Source organism: Chelmon rostratus, chromosome 22 (assembly GCF_017976325.1).
Source record: "Chelmon rostratus isolate fCheRos1 chromosome 22, fCheRos1.pri, whole genome shotgun sequence".
NCBI lineage: Eukaryota > Metazoa > Chordata > Actinopteri > Chaetodontiformes > Chaetodontidae > Chelmon > Chelmon rostratus.
This window is the reverse complement of record NC_055679.1, coordinates 2,376,830-2,386,569: the sequence shown is the minus strand read 5'-3', so window position 1 is coordinate 2,386,569 and position 9,740 is coordinate 2,376,830. Positions and strand designations below refer to the sequence as shown.

General features: G+C 42.9%; 2 non-coding genes across 2 annotated transcripts; both read left to right on the top strand.

Moving 5' to 3' along the window:
- The first annotated feature begins 4,198 nt into the window (after nt 1-4,198).
- trnag-ccc lies at nt 4,199-4,270 on the top strand. Its single transcript has one exon. It is a non-coding gene; the product is annotated as a tRNA-Gly (tRNA).
- An 861-nt stretch (nt 4,271-5,131) lies between these two features.
- trnag-ccc lies at nt 5,132-5,203 on the top strand. The gene has a single exon. It is a non-coding gene; the product is annotated as a tRNA-Gly (tRNA).
- The last annotated feature ends 4,537 nt before the right edge of the window (nt 5,204-9,740 follow it).

Here is a 9,740-nt window from a genome sequence, read left to right as displayed (position 1 = left end):
CTTTGGGCCCCTAACCCTCTGGTGCCTGACCCTTCATTTTGGGGCCTGCTGGGCATCCAGTTCAATATGGCCTTGAACAGAGCTGCACAGAACAGTTTTAAAAACAAGAACTTTCTGAAAGGAACCCCACATTAGAACTGAAGAAACTCTGAACACAGCACGCCCAGCCAACTATGTGTGAAGATGTTACCTCCTTGCTGCAAGACGGGTAGAAAGAGAGAGAGCGTGACATGTAGACCATCAGCAGCGAGGAGGAGCGAACATGCCTGAGAGGGCGCGGAGATGCCAGAGAATCTGCAGGGAAAAATGTTGGGCCTCCCTCCCCTTTCAAAGCAACCTTTCTTTAACCCAACGACCCATCAGATGAACTTAGCTTTTCCTGTGAGCGTGGCTTGATGATATAGAATAATAAGAGTACTTTAGAAGAATAGGATTTGCCACCAACATCTTTATGTTCATGTTGGCGCCTCTCAGTGGCTGAATGCGGCCTTTCATGGTTTAATGTTGGAGTTTTACTTCATTTAGTTTAGTTCATTTCCAACCAAAAATTACTTCCCCTGTTTTCCATTTCCATCAGAGATACACTTTCCCAATCCATCCCATCCCTTTCAATGGGAAACACAATCTGTGCATCACAAAGCATCACATCAGGTCCTGAGTGCACACCAGATGCACCAAACACACACGAGAAGTAATCAAGGCACAGAAGCAGGGATGTCCACATCTGGTAAGTGAATGTGATGAAATTGCTGCTTTGCTGGACGGATGATGTGCAACAAGATGCCATCAGAGTGTGGAACTCTCACAGAAAACAAAAGAGATGCATGTTTTGACATTGCAGTGGTAATTTGTCCATAAAAAACTGTGCTTCAAACTCGAAACAAGCTCCAAAACAAAAGGTCACTAATGCATCACAGTGATGTATCGTACCCAGACAAAAGCCCGCTGAACATACAGTTAATACGTTTGGTTTATTTAACCCTGACGATTAAAACAACAACAATAGAACAAAGCCATCAGCCATCATGGCTCCAGCTGCCACTTCTTGCCTCTTGCTCTGGTTAAAGAAACCACAGACTCTCCCAGGTGCTGATCTGACACCTGCCAGTCTATATAAAGCCTGAGGCTGATCATTTCTGGGGTCCTAATGTGGAGGTTTAAAGGTCCTACAAGTTCATTTTTATTAATGGTCTGAGCACACAGAACTGTTCTCTGCAGTGCAGAAAATAATGATTCTCTTCTGTACTTTCACTGTATTTTACCTTCTGGACATCTTTCTTATTATTTTCCTACTTTTGTTTGACTTCAAGCTCCAGAAATATGATTGATATGGTTGAAGTTGTGTCACGCTATTGCTTGTCCTTGAGCTCTGCCAACTGCATGCCTAACCTGATCCCCCTCCTGAGAGGAGCAGGCAAGCCCTATTAGCCTGCAGCCAAAACACACAGAAGTTTTAACCCAGACACAGTCTCCCAGGTGGCAGCAGGCTATCACTGGAGTGTGTGTGTTTGATGTCTGTGTGTGTGTGTATGTTGATGAATCCGAGCAGCCAAGAAGCAGAGAAGTGGACCTAATCTCCTGTCATCAGTCTGTGTACAGCGATGAAGAGTTTGCACTCTGGACCCTCATCATGACCTCTGACACTGAACACAGATGCAGTGACAGCTGTTTCCCACAGCAGGGCAAAATGTAAAGTGTTGGTTGGGAAATCGGTCCTGAAATCTGATTGGAGTGTGTGCATGCCTGTGTGTGTGTGTGTGTGTGTGTGTGTGAGTGTGTGTGTGTGTGTGAGCGTGTGTATCTGGATTTTAGTGAGTGCGAGTCAGAGAAACATGCACAGGGTGCTGCACACAAACGGGACGCATTCACTTCCGACCTGTTCTTTACCATGTTATCCTGTGTGTCTTCTGTCTCCATGACAACCAGAGCTCTCTACACAGTGTGTGTGTGTGTGTGTTTGTTTGTTTGTTTGTGATGTTGCCTGTTATTAAAACCCAAAGGCAGCCACCATGTGATATTAGTGTGTAATGTGTGTGAAGTGTGAAATTGGCGTGTATTTAAAGGTGTGTATGATTTAACAGGATCTATTGTCAGAAATGGAATATAACATTCATCATCATGCTTTCATTAGAGTATGATCACTTGAACATGACAGCTGTTGTGTTTTTGCTACCTTAGAATGAGCAGTTTATGTCGACTTAGGGAACGAGTTTGATTCCACAGATGCCGCCATGTTTTTGTACAGTAGCCCAGAAAGGACAAACAACTGGCCTCTCACGTTGTTTGTGTCTTTAGCAGCCACTGCAGGCTCTCCCAGATACCTGTCAGGGGAGGGTCAGGCCAGGGGAGATCAGTTGGCTGAAAACTTCTCTGCTAGATGCCACTAACTCCTACACGCTGGACCAAATAATCAAGATGCTAATGAAACTGTCTTTCATTACATTTCTGTTCTGCACATTGAATCACATTCCTCTTCAGTTCACACAGTGTAATGACTCGTGATGGAAGATTACTGATGTCCACGTTCTTTGTTCATTCTTGACTTGATCCACCCTCATTCAAGGTAGTTGTGATCCATTGTGGGCCCCTCTGCGCAGACTGGAATCCTGCCAACTATAGAGGTCTCACCTCTTACCTGTTCCTCCCCCTTTAAATTTCACAAATATTACACCTTAAATGTCATTAAATAGTCTACATTTGAATTGATAGGCTCTTATTTACAAGAGTTTTTCTGTCCTTTCCCCCCAAATTAGACATATTATGGTGCACCAGAGTCAACGTTTGATAAGTGCCCCCCCCCACCCCTGTGTATTTTTACACACAGCATCACAGCATGAGGGCTGATCTTAGGTCTGATAACAGAAAAGTCTTCTTAAAGAAAATCTCACATTTTTATCATTAACTAGCACATGGCACGTAACATACATACATTCAAAAAAAACATGAAATAATCATGTGTGAGTGTTACCAAAGAGATGTAGCAATGGAAAAGTTCATCTTTTAAAAACTGACTTCTTACAAAGATGCATAGGACACAAGTCATTATTTACAGCTATTTTCATCGTTCCTCATGTTTAATTCCTGCTGTGTGAGCAAGCAGCAAACAGGAAGCTGCCAAAATCTCTGACAAGGTGTTGAGGGCTGTACAAACTGCCTGTTATATAGAATCTATCCACTAGATGGCGGTACGCTGCTCATACTGCGATGATGAACTGGTCACAATCATTTTTAGGTTTCAACCATGTTGAATAAAAACGCTATTTAACTTAACATTGCCATACATCCCTTATGGTTAATGTGCTGATTATGATCTGATTATGAGCCTGAGCACATAACAGCTTAGTAAACGCCTGTTGCCATGATTGTGCTTTGCAGTTGTTATGGCTGATACAACTGTGGATGTGTAATATGTAAAGGGTGGTCCGCTGCATCCCATGCTAAAGGAGACACAAAGTCCAACAGCTCTTTTCATGGCTGCTGGTTAGATTCTGTGGGCACATGTGATGGATGAGTGGAGCGTAGCACTGAGGGGCCTGGGTAAACAGAGATGGGGCTGGACAGGAGGAACAGGGAGACGGACTGTGATCATTCCCATCCTCTGTGACTCATGATATCCCCCTATAGTCACTGTAAACTTCATACAGCAACTTTTTGCTGTATGTTTTAAGTGTCAGAAGTACATCCTCTAAACATTAAGTCAGGGGTTTGATCCGTGCCTGATCTGCTCTGCGTGTCCTCAGCTAAGATGCTGAACCCTAAATTGCTCCTGATGATCTGTGCGTGTGAATGTGGCATGTGCTGTAAAGCACTTTGAGTGGCTGCTAGACACAGCATTAGATAGAGGCAGCAGCATGATCATAACATGTGCATCACTGCCCTGAGCTCAAGCAACGCTAACAACGGAGGGAAGTTTGTTTGCTTTGTTAGGTATAGCTAGATGTTTTGCTGGTATGCTCTTATTGACTCAAATATTCTTTATATTTACAGGACACATTAAAGGTTTGGCTCAAGTTTTATCTATTTTGCAGGGATTGCAGGGATTGGCTCTCTATGATGGCATCACAAAGGTTGATTGGTTCAGACAGCTGTTATCCCACATTAAATGTTGGTCTCAGGACAACAACCTCTCTGCAAAATCAGAACGTACCATGAAGCAGATAAGAAAATCTGTATGGATGGTGGAATGGCTTATGTCCTGGCATTGGTGGTATAGTGGTGAGCATGGCTGCTTCCCAAGCAGTTGACCTGGGTTTGATTCCCGGCCAATGCATAACAGATGTTGTGGCTCGTCATCTGGACAAAGTGAGGACCTTGTTGCAAATCAGATTGAAACTCTGTGACTGTCCGCAACATGATGCTCCTCAGACAGTCTGCTTTAAACTTTCTCTCTCGGGAGTTTCCTAGTGCATCACCACCTCAGCTATGAGAGCACTGAATCCTAGCCGCTAAACCATCAGGCACCCATCTTCACCTAATGCAAAAACTGATGAAAATACAAAGACATGACAGGACTCAACAGTTCTTTGGTTTACTACAGATTGGCAAACTGACGATGTGACTCAACTTCCTGAAGTGATTTCAATAAGAATCATAAAGATGCTGCTCACCAAAGCTAAAGAAATCAGCTGAAATAGCAAAAATCTCAGCACTTGGATAAACAACACATTCCTACTTCACTGACACTGTGTGAAGACTCTGCATTGTTTAGTGCTGGAGGACGATGTTTCTTTGTTGATTCTTGACTTAGTCCACACTGATCATCTTAACTGGCAAAGGTCCATTTCACCTGGAAAACCAGGTCATCCCAAGGTGGGGGTAGCCGTGGTGGGGCGGTCAAGGTGCAGGACGACAAGTCCATTGGGGTTTCCCCAAACAGACTGGACTCCTGCCAGCTACTCTGACCTGTTCTTCCCTTTATTCCAGTGTGAGATGGGTGTATGTTGGAACAATGAGTTATGTATAAACATGGATGAGCCACATATAAAATGGAGGAGGGCACAGAGAGCAAAAAACAATGTGGCTGGTGGATTCAGATTCAGTCGAGCATGTAAATGTTATGTCCAGTGCTGGAAATTGTTCATCGTGTGCTGAAATTGGGATTTAGAATGGTGATGAAATGGTCTCCATCACAGCATTGGTGGTATAGTGGTGAGCATAGCTGCTTCCCAAGCAGTTGACCCGGGTTCGATTCCCGGCCAATGCATGATATGTCTTGACCTTTCATCAGGAGGACTTCTGGAAGAAGAAAGAACTCTGTGTTGTTTCAAGAACTACAGCTCTGAAGGTAGCTGCTGAACAGATTCAGACTTATATGAACAAAATCTTGGCTTGTAGCTTGTTTTTTTATTACCACTCAGGAAAATAGTTACTAAATTTTTTTTGAATAAAAATAGTTTTTTTCTAGGCGAGTGGGGCAGATGAGCATCAGGAGGTACTGAATTGTGACATGGGAGAAAGCTTGAGAAAACTAAAAGTACGTTCCCTGGTCGGGAATTGAACCCTGGCAGCAGTGGTGAGAGCACCGAATCCAAGCCTGGCTGCAGGACCATTAGGGACTGAGGGACCCCCTGGTTTTCAGTAGGAGATAAAAAAATGTACCATCCTCCCTGAAGTTTGGCTTTTGTGTCTCACTGACATTTCTAAACTGTCACAGCCAATTTCATCTGGCTTCATGATAGTTTACATCGTTCCTGCTGAAAATTATACAGAATATTACCATGATCTTACCTGCTCATGTCAAGAAGCATGAGGTCAGACAGTGGCATTGTAATTAAAGTCAGAAAAGGCCACACCCTTCACACCAGTCCAATTGACTTGAAACTGGGCACACAACGGACCATAAAAAGTCCACCATGCATGGATATTTAGCTAATTAGCATGAAGTGAAAAACAGTGGTGTGATGTAAATTTTGGATTTTGACTGTATCAACACCAAAATGAGTGTACAGCATTCCAGGACTGATTTACACATTGCTATTAACAAGGTCAGTTCAGAAACAAGCCACAAAACTTTGGGGCTGGGTGGGAAAATTAACATAAAGTGTTAATGATTTGTTCAGTCATAACAAATCTTCTGTTTGGGAAAAAGCCGACCAACGTATTTCGAGCCCAACACATAGGGGGTGCTATAAACACCAAAAATGCGTAATTCCAAACCCAGACACAGCACCGGGAACAAATTCAGTATCATGGCCAGTCATTCTTCAACATGTAGACTGCAGGGACCAGGAAGCCAACCCCCGACCTTCTGATAACTCGACTACTCTAACGTCTGAGTATTGTATGTATTACTGAAAATATACTTGAAAATTATTTGACAGCAATCATGTCAAAAGTGCACTTTAAATATTGAACTTAAATTTGACTAAGGACATGTTTTACTGTAGTATAGTTATTGAATGTACGCCTTCAATCTGTTTAACTACACGTTTAAATAAATGAACTGGAAACATACTTTGCAATATTTAAATATAATTTAAGTATATCTTTTTTTCACCTGGGGCACCATACCCACAGACAGTCTTGAGGGGGCAGCATCTGCATACACACTGACCACAGCAGTCACACTATGATGCTCATGTGTATAATAGTACAACCAATGGCAATACTTAAGCAAAAAATACCTCCACATGTGAAAATCATTCATCACGCAGTGCTCACATACACACACAAAGATGCAGTTTTATTCATTTATTTGTATATATACTGCAGTATACAGCAATTACTACACAAACACCTAGAAAGAAAAATAAATCAATACTTGAACCTGCCGTGCTTTATTTCTCACAAACTGCTCGCTTTAATTGGAAACAAATAAACGGTGCAGCTGGTGCAGTGATGGAAACACAGGTTGGACAGACCTGTTGTATATGTGCTCTCTGGAAACACAGTACGCTGTATATAACTACCACACAAAACCAAAAAAACCCAAATAAATAAACACTAAACCTTTCAAGTGCTTCATTCCTTAAACCTCCTGGTTGAATTGAGCAAATAAACTGTGTGTCTGCAAAATTAAACCGCTCATAAATTCAAAGCTAGACAGAGAAGACTCACAGCTTTGAAGAGATCTGTAATAAAATAAAAATGAAAAATCCACACACAGCTGTGCAGCTGATGCAATCATGAAAACAGGTTGTACAGACCTGAGGTATAAGTTCAGTCTGGAAATCGCACACGCTGAGGAAGACTGCCTGTCTTCACTGTGTTTACAGCACACATGTACTGAGCTTCTCACAGAAATATAATCTTTTTCTCTGCTGCTCATACAGGACAGAACTGCAATAAAAAAAGTCAGTGCTAAAACACAACTGTGCAGGTGATGCAAGTTGTAGGTTGTACAAACCGCTCCATCCACCAGGATTCATGTGTTCATACGTCTTTCTCATTTGTTTACACGACAGAGGCCTGACGTAAGCAGCTGTCAAAAGCCAAAAGAACAGACTGAGCAGAAAGAGACCACATGTGCTAGGTTAAAACTGATTGTGGTGTGTGTGACACTTTTAAATCAAGGAGCTCTGCAAATTCCTCTGACATCTCCAAGAGAGAGGTGTAAGAAGCGAGCGTGATTTTTTGGGCTTCTCACAAATTCTTTGCCCCACAAACCACACATGGACGGGTGGTGTGTGGGTGAAGTTCACTGGCACCTGATTCAAATAAACAGGGCACGCTGAGAAAACAATGGAGCCCCAGAACCAGTTAACACCAACATTTCCTCAGCCGATGGAATAAATGACCACAGGGAGGCTGCAGAGTGTCTAACACCTCATTCACACCACCCAGTGGCAGGTTGAGCCTCTGCAGATATGGACTCCAGCACCTGCAGGCGTATGCTGGATCTTATTGGTCTCTTTGTGTGCTGAGGGCTTTACCCAAGTTTGCTTTGGTCGCTTTATTCCTGACATTGTTTGCCTCCAGAAGAGCAGGCCAGTCTCAGAGAGGCCATTCCTCTCCTCGTTTGGTAGTGAGTGCAGAAACAATGGAAGAAGTTCCTCTGTTTCATACTTTTGACCAAACATTTTTGCAAGAATGAATTTGGTAATGCACCTGGAAAGTAGCCAATCATGTTCACCCATGTACTGCTATCTTTGCAATGTCCTCCTATAAGCCCTTCATGTCATTGCAGTGGAACTTCCTCTAACCTCTAACATGCTTGCAGTGTTACCCTAACACCCTGCAAAGTCTCTTATTCTGTGTTTTTTCATTTCTGATGCTGTCTTGTTTTCTTAAAATACATAATGCTCCTGCACCTCCTCCTTTAACTTTAACTGTAACCATGTTGAAGTCCATCCACCCTAACTCCAGTCTTCTTTGTCTTCTTTGGCCATTTCTGCTGCCAAGCAATGATGTTCCCCGGCTGGAAGTGGCTGGCTCGGCTCCCTCTGTGAGTCTGTGTTGTGTTCTCCAGTGAAACAAGCAGAGCGTGACAGTCAGAGAATGAACAAAGTGCTGATGTCTGTGTGGGCATCGCCTGGCAGATCATGCTAATAAGGAGGCACACCAGTGTCTCAGAGGACAAAACCCCGCTTCTTAAACCACGTTTCTTGCTTTGGAAGTTGGATTTTGGCAGACAGCCACAGCCTGTTGCAGCTTGTCCAGTTAACCTCTCACCTTCAGCACCATGGACAGCGCCGCGGAGAAGCCGCAGCGATGAGCGTCAGGGCTCATTAGGGCCTGATGCGCAGCAACTGTTACAACGCCACTGAGACAAAGACACTCTCGCTCGACAGTAATCCTTTACCCACCTCTCCTTTCCCTTGATTTTAGAATTGTTAATTTATTGGAAATAAAGATATAATTTTTTTTTTTTTCCTTGCAAACCGACTCTTCCTGATATCCGCACCTCACATTTTTTGGTGCCGAAAACCCGGGAGAAGAAACACAAAAAACAAAAGGGAATGAAGGACAACTAAAGACGCGGATAACAGGACGATTCAACAATGTCGAATTTGCAAAGACAAAAGAAATTAAGAGGAGCAGTACGGGCCGCTACGACACGACTTTTGGACAAGATTGATCGGGAGGTTGGCAAAGAGGATCCCAGCACAGATGTGTTGGAAGAATACTTGAATCAACTAATGGCGAGAGAGTCGGCTTTACTGGATAGTGACCGTGAAATTGAAGCGGAATCAGCAGTGGATGAATTGGAAGATGAGGTTAATATGGCCTTTGAATATATGGATCGAATCACGTCAAGAAAGACCAGGATAAAACGCATCCTAAGGAGAAATGCGGAGGACAATGAGAGCACAGTTTCAGCGACTTCCCAACACTCAACCAATGAGGTGAGAAGACAAGCAGTCAAGTTGCCAAAATTGATCATTGAAAGATTTTCTGGAGATGTCAGTAAGTGGCAAAGGTTTTGGAGTCAGTTTGAGACAGCTGTTGACAAAAATGCAAGTTTAACTAAGTCTGATAAATTTACATATTTGAAATCATTTTTATATGGTACAGCAGCTAATGTAGTTATGGGACTTTCTTTGTCAGACGAAAATTATGACAATGCAAAGAAAATGCTTATTAGCAGGTTTGGGCGTAAAGATCTCATTATAAATGCACATATGAATAAATTGTTAAATCTGACTCCAGTTAAAAAGGCCTGTGATGTCACAGCCTTACGCAGGCTATATGATGACGTTGAGATTCAAGTACGCAGTTTAGGTTCAATGGGAGTAGTCTCAGACACTTATGGCAACTTGCTCTGCCCAATCCTCATGAAAATGATACCAGAAGAAATGGCT